Here is a 14,304-nt window from a genome sequence, read left to right on the forward strand (position 1 = left end):
AAACTACTGTTTTTTTATCAGCCTGGTGATCCGGATCATCTCTTTTTGCTGTTGGAATTTGCTGGTGAAGCTGGACCTTAAGTGCAAAGTCTACAATTGTGTTTTTTGGCTGTTTCTGATATTGTGTTGTCTTCACATACATGGCTGAACAATATCTTGAGGACAATGAGTTGCTCTATCATTCAGTACTGGCTGCTGCTGCCAAAGTAAGTACAGAGAAAATGAAGCAACTTATTACCACTGATAACAATCCCTTGTTGAATTTAAACTTGGCCAACATAATTTTGCTCCCTTTGGGGAATAATGAAGAGCTAGAGAGTGATGTCTCTTTTTTGGGACAACTGAAAGCTTTAGAAACAGACTTGTATAAGCTGAAATGCCTTCAGTGGCAAAGACTGCATTTTGCGGCCTGTTTGCATCATAAAATTGTTCCTAGAGGCATGAGGGTGCTCTGCATGCCCACATATGTGGAACTGTATCCTATCTTGTTGGTGGCTTAATCTGGACACTAGTTTTGCTTATATGAAATTGTTGATACATTTTTTTCTTACCTATGGAGAAAGAACTAGTGAGTTCAATTGAATCACAGCAGAGCCAGATAGAATTGTGAATTAAGGAGGAATATCATCAGGTTAAGCTTAATGATCTGTATTGTGCTATGACAGCTTATGACTCCAAATTGAGACTATAAAGATTTTGTGCAGGGGCATATTTTTACTTGGCCAAGGATGTCCCTCCATGGAATCAGCCTTCTGTGACATCTAATCAGCAGGCTAATGAACTTTCCACCTTAAATTCAGGTGTAAGAGGCAATGGAGCTGATATAGGGATCAGGCAGCAGCGGCCTTAGGTCAGCTGGTGCCCTAGGCAAAAGGACTCCACAGCACCCCCTACACCACCCAGGTGCCCCCAACCTGGTCTACCTACACCAAACAAATACAGGAAAAGTGCCCATGCTACAGCGGCGCCCTTGGCAGCCGCCTAGTTGGCCTATGCCTAAGGCCGGCCATGGGATCAGGATGGAAGTGATGACATCATCAAATGTCGACACAACACCTAGGCAAAACTCTACTGTAGAGATGATTAACCAGCAGCAGACAATGCCACAAGAGATTTCTAATACCACACAGATGGTGTTAAACAGTACTAATGTGCTAGGAGCTCAACCAAAAACTATGAGCTCCTCTTTTCACATTTTACCTGTACCTGTGAAGAAGAAAGAGAACCTGAACAGAGTCATTAGTTGAATCACAATGCAGAGGTGAAAAAACATCCATGTGACTGCCAATGGCAATAGAGACTGTAATGTATATAACATTTCTGATTACATTTTATCTGATGCTGAAAATAATGTTTTGAGTAAGGGACTTACAGTCATTCCAAGTACAGGGTCAGGTTTTAGTGACTGTGTCTTAGATTTGAGAATATTTGTCAGAAATGTTGAATTAAAATGTATTTATGGTGCAGAATCTGTTCCTAGGGACTGTACTCTTAGGCAACCAAGCACAATTACCCCCCCTGCCAGTCAAGTAGTTGAAACTTTTATAAAAACCTGTGAAGATAATATTTTTAAGTTTTTGAACACAAAAAACAAGCATGTTTTTCATAACTTGAACTGGGAGCAATGCCAAGCATTAAGGACACTTATAGAGAATAAGAATATTATAATAAAACCTGCTAACAAGGGAGGGGTGGTTGTAGTCATGAACAGTGAATTCTATCATAATAGTGTTCTTATGTTGTTAAGGGACTCAAATACTTATCAACAGTTAACACCAGTTGATATCAATAGGATTATTGGTAAAGTTAAGCATGAGTATTCCAACTTAAGGTTAAGCAACCATATTAATGAAGACACTATTAAGTTTATATTGATTGAACATCCTGTTGTTCCACTGTTCAAAGCTTTACCAAAAATACATAAAGAGCCCAGGAACCCACCATTGTGTTCAATTGTATCTGGAACGGGGTGAGCTACTGAACATGCTTCCATATGGGTAGAGGCTCATCTAAGAAAGTGTTTGGTTTCTGTACCTAGACTATTAAAGGACACAGCTCATTTTTTGCAATCTTTACACAGTAATTTAGGTCCTAATGCTGACTGTATGGATTATTTGTTAGTAACCCTGGATATAAACAGTTTGTTCACAGTAATTACAAAAGAATATGGCTTGATGGCCATTGAGGCCTTTTTGCAACAAGTACAAATCTTGAATCAAACTGATATTGACAGTGTATGTTTACTGTTAGACTGTGTGCTGAGCAACAACATTTTTATGTATCGAAAAAAGTTTAAGCACTCCAAAAAGAACTGTAAATCCAATAAAAAGTGCCCGGGCACGCTGGTTTGCGATCAGAAAGTTTATTCCACAATAATTAAAATCCACTCAAGGTACTCAGCTCGACAAAATAATGTGTTAACCCTCTTACATCAACACTTCCAATATGCGTTTTCGTCCTTACACATAGGACTTCATCAGACAATATACTTCCACTAAAACACCTTTAAATAATAAATGAATTGAATATAATTAACTTAATTATCCATAGAGCTTTATCTATTAATTCAAACGCACCAATCTATATGCATGGTTCATGAATATTAATGCCTATCATTTTAAAGTGCAATAGTGCTTGATGTTTTAAAATATAAATATACACATTTAAAATAAACAATTAAAAACTGACATGAAACTGACAACGTTTACCCATACGGAAAGATGCTTAAAACGGAGAATATATGAACATAACTATGACATTCTGAAAGCAAAAAACACTAATGCATTATATAAACACACTAACATATGCCCTGAATCTAAGTTTGAATTTTACGTGTTGGATCAAGTCAAGCCAGATATTAGAGGGGGCCTGTGGGAGGAAATTTTGGAAAGTAGGGAGTTATGGTGGCAGGTCAACCTAGATTCCAACACTAATCCAGGGATTAATGACTTTCTCACAATTTCACCTCTACTTAAAATAAGAGCTAACAAATTGTAGTGTAATTCTGGATATGGACACCAGATGGAACTATTCACTATATATAAAGCCAATTCCCATTCATAATTAAGTAATTTTAAGGATTGAATGTAAGTTATTATTATTTATTTATTTATATATATATAATCAATTAACATTTGAAAATTGTATTTAATTATTTTAACAATTTGATTCATGTCAGTTTTTAATTGTTTATTTTAAATGTGTATATTTATATTTTAAAACATCAAGCACTATTGCACTTTAAAATGATAGGCATTAATATTCATGAACCATGCATATAGATTGGTGCGTTTGAATTAATAGATAAAGCTCTATGGATAATTAAGTTAATTATATTCAATTCATTTATTATTTAAAGGTGTTTTAATGGAAGTATATTGTCTGATGAAGTCCTATGTGTAAGGACGAAAACGCATATTGGAAGTGTTGATGTAAGAGCGTTAACACATTATTTTGTCGAGCTGAGTACCTTGAGTGGATTTTAATTATTGTGGAATAAACTTTCTGATCGCAAACCAGCGTGCCCTGGCACTTTTTATTGGATTAACATTTTTATGTATCATAATTGCTTCTAACGTCAGATCAGGGGGGTGGCCATGGGCACCTCCTGTGCAAACTCATATGCCAACATAGTATTGGCATATTGGGAGGATCAAGCAATATTCAAGGCAAACCATTTATGGAGGTGGTACCTGAGTTACTATGTCCGTTTTGTGGATGATATCTTCCTGTTTCGGGCAGGGACACAGGAACAACTTTATGAGTCTGTTACCTGCCTGGAAAGCATCACTGATTTTTTAAGGTTTACTATTTTACTCTTGGATACAACTATACATACATACATACAAATGTTTCAAGCATGGGCATTAAAGCCCTTCTAGCTTGCTAATATGCCAAAACACCTGTTCCCATAATAAATGTCCAGGCTTTTCTTAAAAATATCTAAACTAGTACTTGCTTTAATGCAATTTGGTAGTCTGTCGTTAGCATATAGACTGTAGAACACCTCAGATGAAAAAGTAAGGTCTGAAAGATACATTCTAAACAAGTAAGAGCCTAGTACAGAGCCCTGTGGGACACCTTGACTGTAACCAAGGATTTTGTCTGTCCAGTTGGTGTGTGATACTTGCCATGTCCTATTTGTAAGCCATGCAGCTATCCATCTTATCAACAGTACATCAATACCTAGTTGTACTAATTTATCGATCAGTGTTTTGTGCATGACGCTGTCCAATGTTGAAGTTAAATCTATATAAATTACATCACAGCACACATTTTTCATTCATAGCTGTTATTATATTGTTATATAACATCATGTTACAGGTGGTAATAGATCTATTTTCAACATATGCATGCTGATATATGGTTTCAAGTCCCAACCTATCCAGTTCTGACAATAACTTATCCAGTATTACCTTCTCCATTATTTTTCCACAACATGAAAGTAGACTTAAGGGTCTATATGACTCTGGGTTTGTCCTACTCCCCTTTCCCTTAAAGACAGGTTTAATAAGTGCATGTCTCCAATTTTGAGGAATCTTCCCATATTTATATGACCTAGTGAACAATAGATGTAATGGCAGTGTAAGTTCTTGCTTAAGTGTTCTCAGGTCATTGTTACTTATTCCATCTCCTCCCTGCACTTTGTTTGGATCCAGTTTGCACAGTTCATTTTCAATATAATCTAATTTGATTCCAGTATCTGGAGTTACCCAGAAGTCACTAGGACAACTTATCACCCCTTTTGCGAAGCCAAACTGCTTTGCATAAGATTTTGTAAATATATCTATAATCTGTTGTGTCTGAGAATAAATTTCAGAATCTGCACACAGTTTATCAATTTGTATATCTTTACTCCTTCCATATCTTATGTATCTATAAAAAGGTTTCCTATTATGCTCAATATCTTTATATAAATTTTCTTAAAATGTTTCTTAATCTTCTCTAACACAGTTTAATCTGTTTGTCCAGCTCGTTTATTTCAGTTTTTGAAGTTGTAGTTCGACCTCTCTTCCATTTCTTATATTTTTTGAAACTATAGATTTCTTAGATGTCTGAGTGATGAAAAACACAGAACAACAGATTGATACTGTGTTATATAGGAAGGAATGCTGGAGGAATATTCTCCTAGCCTATGATATTACGCACCCCCAGATATACATTTAACAATATTGCTCAGGGACAATTTTTTCGAATATCTAGGATATGTACTAATGATGAGGCATATAGAGAGAAGTCTGCAGAATTGATGGTGAATTTAAAAGCAAGGGGATATAATCAGAACATAATACAGTGGGCATTTAATAAAAGTAAAGAAGAGAGGTATAACAAAGCAAAACCCTGGTTTTCTGTAAATGTACAGGTGCGTGACAGGAAGACTGATATAAGCAGGCAGCCCTTTTGAGTTACTTTGAATTATAGTAACAATTTGGGGGGCATATGTGACATTATTTGCCAAAACTGGAAAATCTTGTTAACTGATGAGAGAGTGAAGGCAATAATAACTCAGGAACCCACATTCTGTTTCTAGCATAGTAAGAATTTAAAGGATTTGCTCTGTACAGACCAACAGGGGGTTAGGAAACCTGTCATGGGGTGACAAGGGACATTCCCCTGCAGACATTGCAAAGCTTGTCAATATATTAGGCATAACAACACATTCATCCCTCCACTGTCTGGAAAGAGCTATTCATTAAAACAATATGCTGACTGTTTGACCAGCAATATTATATACTTGTCTGACTGTATGCAATGTTGTTTATTTTATGTCGGTAAAATGAACTGTAGATTGAAAGACAGGGTGTTACAACATATGTCAGCTACATGTACAGCTAATATACATAATGCCCTGTATCAGCATGTAAAGCAGCACCCTGGGCATGTAGTTTATTTTATGGTTTTGCAAGTTATTCATCCAACCAGGAGGGGGGTGAATTGAAAAATATAACAGAATGCAGTGAAACTAGATTTTATTTATTTATTTATTTATTTATTTTACATTTGTTGACCAGGATAGTCCGACTGGATATATGCCCATTTTCAGCTGAGGCCCGGGGAGAAAATTTCACATACCAAAAAAGAGACAGTACATACATCACTAAGTGTTAAACTCAGGCAGACATGTTTAGAAAAATATAGAAAAAGAATACAGGCAGATGTCAATATACACAATATGCAGACTGACATCTGATTGGCAAAGACATTTCAGAAAATGTGAACATAGAATACAATCAGATCTCATAATTCACAATGCTTAGACATTCAAATGCTATGAGGCATAGATACTTGGCTAAACTGAAGGTTGGGTAGCAAGACATGTATTAGTGAAGTTGTTAGTCAGGTTTAGAACAAGAGCAAAGCCAATGAGATGTGAGGTATTTTCTGAGTTCTCTTTTAAATAGGAGTAGAGAGATTTCCTTGGTAATGGTAGTAGGGAGTAGATTCCAGATTTTACCGCTTGAGTTGGCAAATATAGCATCGCCTGCAGAGTTGTTGGATTTTTGGGTCAGTATCATTAGTTTATCAGCGGAGCATAATGGCCTGGGGGCACTATGAGGGGTGAGAATATTTTTGAGGGCAGGGGTGGGGTGTTATCAGGTTGATTGAGTATTTTATGCACTACTATAAGCTGGTTGAACTGTAGAAAGGAAGGATACTCTAGCCATCCCAGTGCTCTGGGGTTCTGGCAATGGTGGGTCCTAAAAGCCAGGCCTGTAGTGAATCTGGCTATATGATTGTAACATCCTGATAATTTGTTGAGATCGGTTTTGGATAGGTTGGTGAGTACAGGGGCGGCATACATAAGGGTAGAGAGGATGTGCGATCTTGCAATAGCTACCCTAGCTAGGGGGGGTGAGGAAAGGTTTGGATCTGTACAGGGAGACAAGTTTTTTGTTGACAGACTTAGTAGAGCAATTGACATGTTCATCAAATTTAAGGTTGTTGTCTATTATTACGCCTAGAAGCTTTGTATGGTCATCAGGGGAGATAATGGTGTCATTACTATATCTGATGTTGAAGGAAGGAGGAGGAATTCTATGGTTAGAGGAGAAAAGTAGTAGCTTGGCTTTGTTAGGATTTAGAAGCAGGCGGTGATTAGCTAGCCATGTTTCTACCATGCTGAAAGTGGTCTAGATGGATAATCAATCTGGGTGCTGATAGAGCATCCGGCCTGAATGGTGTCATTCCTATCAAGCCTTTTTTTAAAAAAGAGGAGGGCTTTTTACTGAGTCTTTGATTGGCTGTTATGTATTTTAAAAGGTGTTCATAACTTTTGTATGTTGTCTGAAGAAGGTTTTTTTAAACTTGAAAGTGCTAACCTACTGCATTTTATTAAACTACTGTTTTTTTATCAGCCTGGTGATCCAGATAGTCTGTTTTTGCTATTATCTAAAGAATATTAAAGACTGTTTATATACTTCATCTCAAAGTGACGGGGTTATAAATCACTTAACTAAAACAAAACAAGATAGTTTGACCTAGGTTATATTAAAAAAAAAACAGTGAAGAACTTGAAACTTGAACAGTTTGAGAATAAAAAGATATAAAAATATAAACAGGAACTGAAGGGTTGTACAGATATCAAAGTGCGAACATAAGAAAAGATTAAAAGAACAAGAGGAATTATAATTGTTATGCCATTTTGAAAAAAAGAAAATAAACATTTGCATGCAAAAGAAACCTCAGTAAGTGAACAGAAAACTAAGATCCACCCTATGAAAGAAACAGTAAATGTATTGAGCAGCCAGATTTTAAGGAGCCCAAAGGGTGGCATTAAATACATTAGCGGGCGAGGGGACATTAAGTTTTTTTTAGGATATTTTGATTGTCTCAATGAAGATATACACACCTCAGCTTAATGAAACCCCAAATTGACATTGGTGACTGAGTTTTTAATATTCTGAGTGAGACATATGGGACTCGTGTACGTGGAGCTATATACCAACCATAGAGTCCCCACATTAGTCATTACTCTCTGAGACATAAGACTTTTAGTCATAGTGATAGGATTTATACAAATGATTAACTATTAGATTTTTCCCTGTCCATACTCCAATCATGACACTGTTCTAATACATTTCACCACTCCAGCCACCCACCCACCCCTCATTCCCAAGATATGACAATTATATGTATACTATACAGAATGCCCTGACTTCCATTTAACAAATGATGGAAATCACTGTGGGATGCTTATAAGAGCTTTTGGAATGCAAAGCTGCAGGTCTGGACAAATGGTCTCTGGAAATCATGGAATAAAACCCTGGCTGTGTTATAAAGTAGTTAAAAGGAGCTGAACTCCTCTACTCCTAAACATTCTTTCCAAACATTAAATGCTCAGCTTTCACAATTTAAGCAGGAGATTTAAACAATTTTGGACAGGAAGATCCAGATAGCGTTTGCCAAGTTCAGGCTACAATATTATGAAATTTTTACCCAACTGTCCTGCAGATTGGTTTGTAAACATAAAAACAGATCCAAAAAGGTGTTCTCAGCTCTTTCTTTGAATGCTATCAATAGAATATAAGCATTACCAGTACAGATATGCTGGAACTGTTTCATCAATTGTATCAAAATATTTTTAAAGAAGACTTTAAGGACTGTAAGGACTTTGCCCCCTTCTCTTCCTCAGTTAAGTGAAGACCACCAAAGGGCCATTCTACTCTCAGTATCCAAAATGAATCTCCTCTTAGGCATTACACAACTGAAATCAGACAAGACACTCACCAGTGGAATAATACAAGGTACTACCCCTGGCCCTGGGATTGCTCTGGGATGCTTGTGTTGCTCTTTCTAAAAGTGCACTAGCTCTTCCCTCGTGGAAGTTTAAAAACCCTAACAATACTGCCTGTAAACTACAAACCAATCTCCCTTTTAAACATAGATAGTAAGGTGCTATAGGTCCTTGGGCTGGGAGAATAGCTCCATTACTACCACATTTAATTCACTTGGACCAAGTTGGATTTTTTAAGGACAGGACCACTTGGTGTAATATATTAAAAGTAGCCCCATTGGGCAGAATGTGAGAAAATGCATAGCTCTTCTTTGGCCTTTTATCAGCTGATAGTGATAAAGTGTTTGAAATGGTTAAATGGCTCTGTCTATATTAAATTGTAAAGGCATTGACTTTCCGCTGACATCTATAAATATTATTAAAGCCATCCATAATGGATCCATGGCCATGGAAGCAGTAAATGTCGGCCCATATGTAAGGGCCTCTTTTTCCCTCTATAGTGGAGTAAGTCAGAGCTGTCCTCTAGCCCCTTCCTTGTTTATATTAGTGATAGAGCCCTTAGTCATACGGCTAAGGGAGCTTTTGTAAGCAGCAGAGTGTATCCTATTCATATCCATATAATGGAATTGTTCTGTTTGATGATGGTTTGTTAGTAATATTTAAAGATCCTCAGCATGCTTTTCCTAAAGTCTGGGCTGTGTGAATGGTATAGGCATAATTCTTCTAAGTCCATTTTTATACACATATAATGTCCCTTCTTCTTTCTTATCTCAGTGTCTATAATCTCACAATTAACCTACAAGTTTCTTATTACTGGGACTTTCAATAGCTTAAACACCTTCAGAAGCAAGGATGTCCAATGAATACAATCTGTAACTGATACAGCACTGGCTGAATGTTGATATTAAACAACATCTCACCAAAATGATACTCTTCGACAAAATTTCATATTATATATAATAGTTTATAAGGGCTCCAGATGCACATTCAGACAGCCACTTTAGGAAATGGAATGGACTTATCCTTAAGTAGAGTTGGCTAGAGTTTCAAAATCAGCTAGTTTCAAAATCAGCTTCTATTTCACCAGCTTGCTATTGCCCATAAGACCCTGTATCAACCCACCAATACTCCGATACTCTCTAGTCTCATTACCCCTTACAACAATCTTAAAAATATATGCGCCTCAAATAAACTGCTTATTTGTACTAGCAGATCCAGGAACTTAGCAGGAGACTCTCTGTTCTCTAATACTGTTGGAAAGCACTGGAACCTACTTCCCACTGAACTCTTATCTCTGTCCTCAATAACACTTTTTAAACAGAAACTAAAACTATTTCTTAGTACGCATTGGTTATGCCCTTGTACTAACCCTGACTAACTCTCTTTCTTTATACTAATGAATACTCTTCATCTTTTACTCTACTGTACTAACTACAGACTTATCCTAATGAACCATAAAGATCATGATATTGCAATTTAAATATATGTATATATGTATATAGTAAAAACGTTTTTGTACATTACCTTTACTGTTTGTGTTATGCTCACTATGAGTATTGTATTTTTATTAACAACAGCTGTGTTAAGCTTTTACTGTTGCAACATTCTATATTGCATTGTGTGTGTGTGTTGGAGCTTTTCTCCACGGGACTCTACTGAAAATGGACATGTATCCAGTTAGACTAGCCCGGTCAACAAATGTAAAATAAAATAAAAAATAAAAAAAAGTATCTTTGTGTACCATATGCCCCAAGAGAGCCTCATCCCATACATTACAGCACATACTCAGATGGTGGAATTCATTTCCCTTTTCTGTTAGTAACCCCACCTGGCTGTTTTACTCCACTATTAAGGGACTTGTTTCCTCCACACCTTCAGCCCCATGGAATGGATCAATACTTTCAGCTTTCCAGCTCCCATGGATCTTTAGAGTGAACATCTATGAGGTACTGTAATACTGTTTACTGTATGCTTTAGCCATGGGTGCTCAAGAAAGAAGGTCAACTACAGGGCACTTGCAGTATCTGAATGCAGTCTATCAGGGGACTGTAAGTATTTTAAAAAGTATCCATGTTCCAAGATCTTCTCTGTTCCTACTCTTTCCACTCTGGACTTGTCCCTTCTTTGATAATCTTCAGCCAGTCCTCCCTTTATCCCTGTGACTCCAAAAAGGAATCCTTTATGCCCTCCAATGTTTTAAGTTTGTGGCTGTAAAACAGTTTTTCTCCCTAGCTTCTGAATTCTCTTTATTTTATCAATCAGGTCCTTCATTATAACCAATATCTATTTTTGATCAACAAATTATTATTCAAATCCCTTATTTGGCTCCTGCACTGTTCTTTCTTTAATTTGCTTCTAGTTAAAATGAATAATCTCATGCCTGTCAGTGCAGGCTTTTCAACTTTCTATTTAGTCTTAATTTCAACATGCATTAAACCATCTGAAGACTACAAGAGACAACACCTCAACATAAAGCCTTTCACTGTGGCAGATGAGAACCTAATGCAGGTACAAAACTCTCATTCATGTCTTCCCCAGATAGTAATGATCTTCCTGGAAGTACTTTTCTTACTCCAGAGGTTTTACATGGGTGGGGTCTTATATCGGGCCAGCAATGTTAGTGGTGCTTGTACATAGAAGCTACAGCAATATGGGCCCATATCATTTGGGACTGATATAATTTCTGGAATTTCTAGGAGGCTTTTTGGTTAAAAGTATCTGTAATTTAACCTCTGCATGACTACTGGAAAATTAATTTGGCAATTGTAGGGTTTAATCCAGAAATGAGATGTCAGTCATGCTGCTTATCTTACATCTAGCAGCTAAGAAAACTACCACACATCACTGGAAGGATCGATTTTCTTCCAGCATTGACGAGTGAGGGAAAATCATGCATGGTATTTGCTAAGCTGAGTTGACCTTTGCCAGCAAATGCCATACTGTGCAAACGGTATTAGGTAGACATGCCCCCTGCATGGATTTCTTGTCTCTCTATCCCCTGTAAGTATATCACAATCCCTTCCTAGTTCTCATCTTGAAGAAAGATGTCCATTGTGGTTTGCCTGAATTTTATAATTTGGGTGCTATGTATAGTGTTCTTGCAACCTAGCTATTGCTTTATAGTGGTTTCTCCTGACTAGTTCTACCCTGGGATTCAGTAAACTCTGTGTAGGGTTCGTATAAAGGGACCTTTGCTAGGCCAAGTGAGGTGTTACATATATCCATTAGTACTGTACATAGTTGGTCTGCACAGCTCTCTAACACCTTACCCAAGATGTTATCTGGACCAGCTGCCATTCTGGGATTGATGTTCTGCAGCACCCTTTTTACTTCCATTGGGCTAAGGCTGAGTACTTCATCATACTGCTATGTGTGTAACCTTTGCACAGTTGTGGTGTTCCTCTCCTCATATCTTCCAAAAAAGGTATTCAGCCTGTCTAGGAAGTCAGTGTTATCATCACATTGTGCAGCTCTCATTTTATAGTCCTTAATGTGTTGTATACCCTGCCACACCTGTCTGGTAGCCCTCATGACCTCAAAGTGGTTTAGTACCTTCCTCCCATACTCCCTCTTAGTCTCTTTTATGCCTTTCTTCAGGTTTGCCCTTGCCACACTTAGGGCTTTCCTGTCATTTGCCCTGAATGCTGAATTTTGTGCCTTCAGAAGATCATAGATCTTACTTGTAATCCATGGCTTTTGGTTAGCTCTCGTGATGATGTTTCTGATCTCTGTGATATCATCGACACATTTTATGAAGTAAGCCATAACTGCTTTGGTGTACTCACTTAGGTCCCCTTGCTGGTCTGTTGTGGCTGCCTCCTTGAAAATGCTCTAGTTAGTACACTCAAAACAATCCTGGAGAGATGATGATGCTTCCTCAGGCCAAATTCTGATCTGTTTCACCGTGAGTTTCTCCCTGACCGGAGCAGGTTTATAAGCAGGCACCAGCATGATAGAAAGATGATCTGAGCTGCCGAGGTGTGGATGCTACACTGCATTGTAAGCTTGCTTTATATTAGTGTACACTTTATCCAAGGTACTGCCACCCTTTGTTGGAAAGTTTACATGCTGGTAGTAATGGGGGAGTATGGACTTCAGATCATCAGATCAACCTGATTAAAATCAGCTATCACATGAGCAAACACAGGATATTTATCCTGCATGTCACAGGTAGACTGGTACAATTTTATGAGTGCCCCATTTGTGTTAGCAGTAAATGGGATATACACCACTGTTATGCAAATTCCATTTAGCTCTCGAAGAATGGAAAAAGGTCTACATTTTATAGACAGAAAATCCAGATTCTCACAGCAGTGAGACATAAAGACCACACAGTTCCTGCACCATCAGTTATTAACATAAATGCAGAGCAGACTCTTCCTAGCCTTTCCACACAGTGCTTGGTGTCTGTCTGCATGATACAGTGTGAAACTCTCTAAATTAACTGCATTGCCATTGATATTGCTGAGTCGCCATGTCTCAGTAATCATAATGGAACAAATGTCTCTCACCTTGTTCTTTGAAGAGAGTTCCATCCTTAAGTAGTTCATCTTGTTGTCAAGAGAACGTACATTTGCAAACAGTATTGAGGGCAGGGCAGGCCTGTGAATGTTTGCCTTTAATTTAGCAACAGTACCAGCCCTACATCCTCTTTTTCTTGTTCTTTCACATCTCTTCTTTTTCTTACTTATCCAACTTGTTCCAACACCTCCCATCTCATGTTTCAGGCACTTAGCAACATGCAGGGTTAAGATCCTTAATTCGTAGAGATCTGAGACTGTAGTAGGCCCCATGGACTCTGCAGACAATAGTACATCAATAAGTAATGAACAGACTAAAATATACAAGTCAAAACTCTGGACATTCTGTAAAAAATCTAAAAGTTGAAAGGTATGATAGTTAAGTATATGGTCCAAACACAGTACAGGACAGTGTATACAGTGCAGACTATTGTGAAATCCCATCCTTGGTAGCCTGTACTGAAGTTGTGTAAATGATCTGTAAGGGTACATGGACTGCCATGTAAAATAAACACTCAGAGGAAGTGTGTGCATTGAATAGGGGCATACAGATGAATTGTAGGAATAACCACAGGGCAAGAGGACAGGTGAAACAACCTAATGTACAGAAGATGGGGGCACGTCAATGGAAGACAATTGTAGCAGCAACATTAATCATATATCAATACAGCACAGTATGGACTGCACAGTGAAAGTGTGTATTATTTGACTGTCACACAAGGTGACATAACAATGGGGAAGATGTCTATGTGAGATAAGCATCCTTACATGAACAATGCAGAGGACATCTATGAGGGATGTTAAATGCAGCTGTAGTAGGAGGCATATTGTGAAGCTGTGCAAACTGATTTGCTTGAATATGACTGTAATCTCAGCAGAGGTCTCCAAGTGGGACATAGGTAAAGGCTCATGGACAACATTAAAAGAAGCATGCACAATTCTGGAAATTATCAGATTAATACCACCAGTCATGTCTCTGACATAACATATGTGATTTAGAATGATAAGAGACAACATATAGGGGATGACATCAGTAGTGCATGCTGGAGA

This window comes from Protopterus annectens, chromosome 8.part0 (genome assembly GCF_019279795.1).
Source record: "Protopterus annectens isolate FY-2018-M chromosome 8.part0, PAN1.0, whole genome shotgun sequence".
Taxonomy (NCBI): Eukaryota; Metazoa; Chordata; order Ceratodontiformes; family Protopteridae; genus Protopterus; species Protopterus annectens.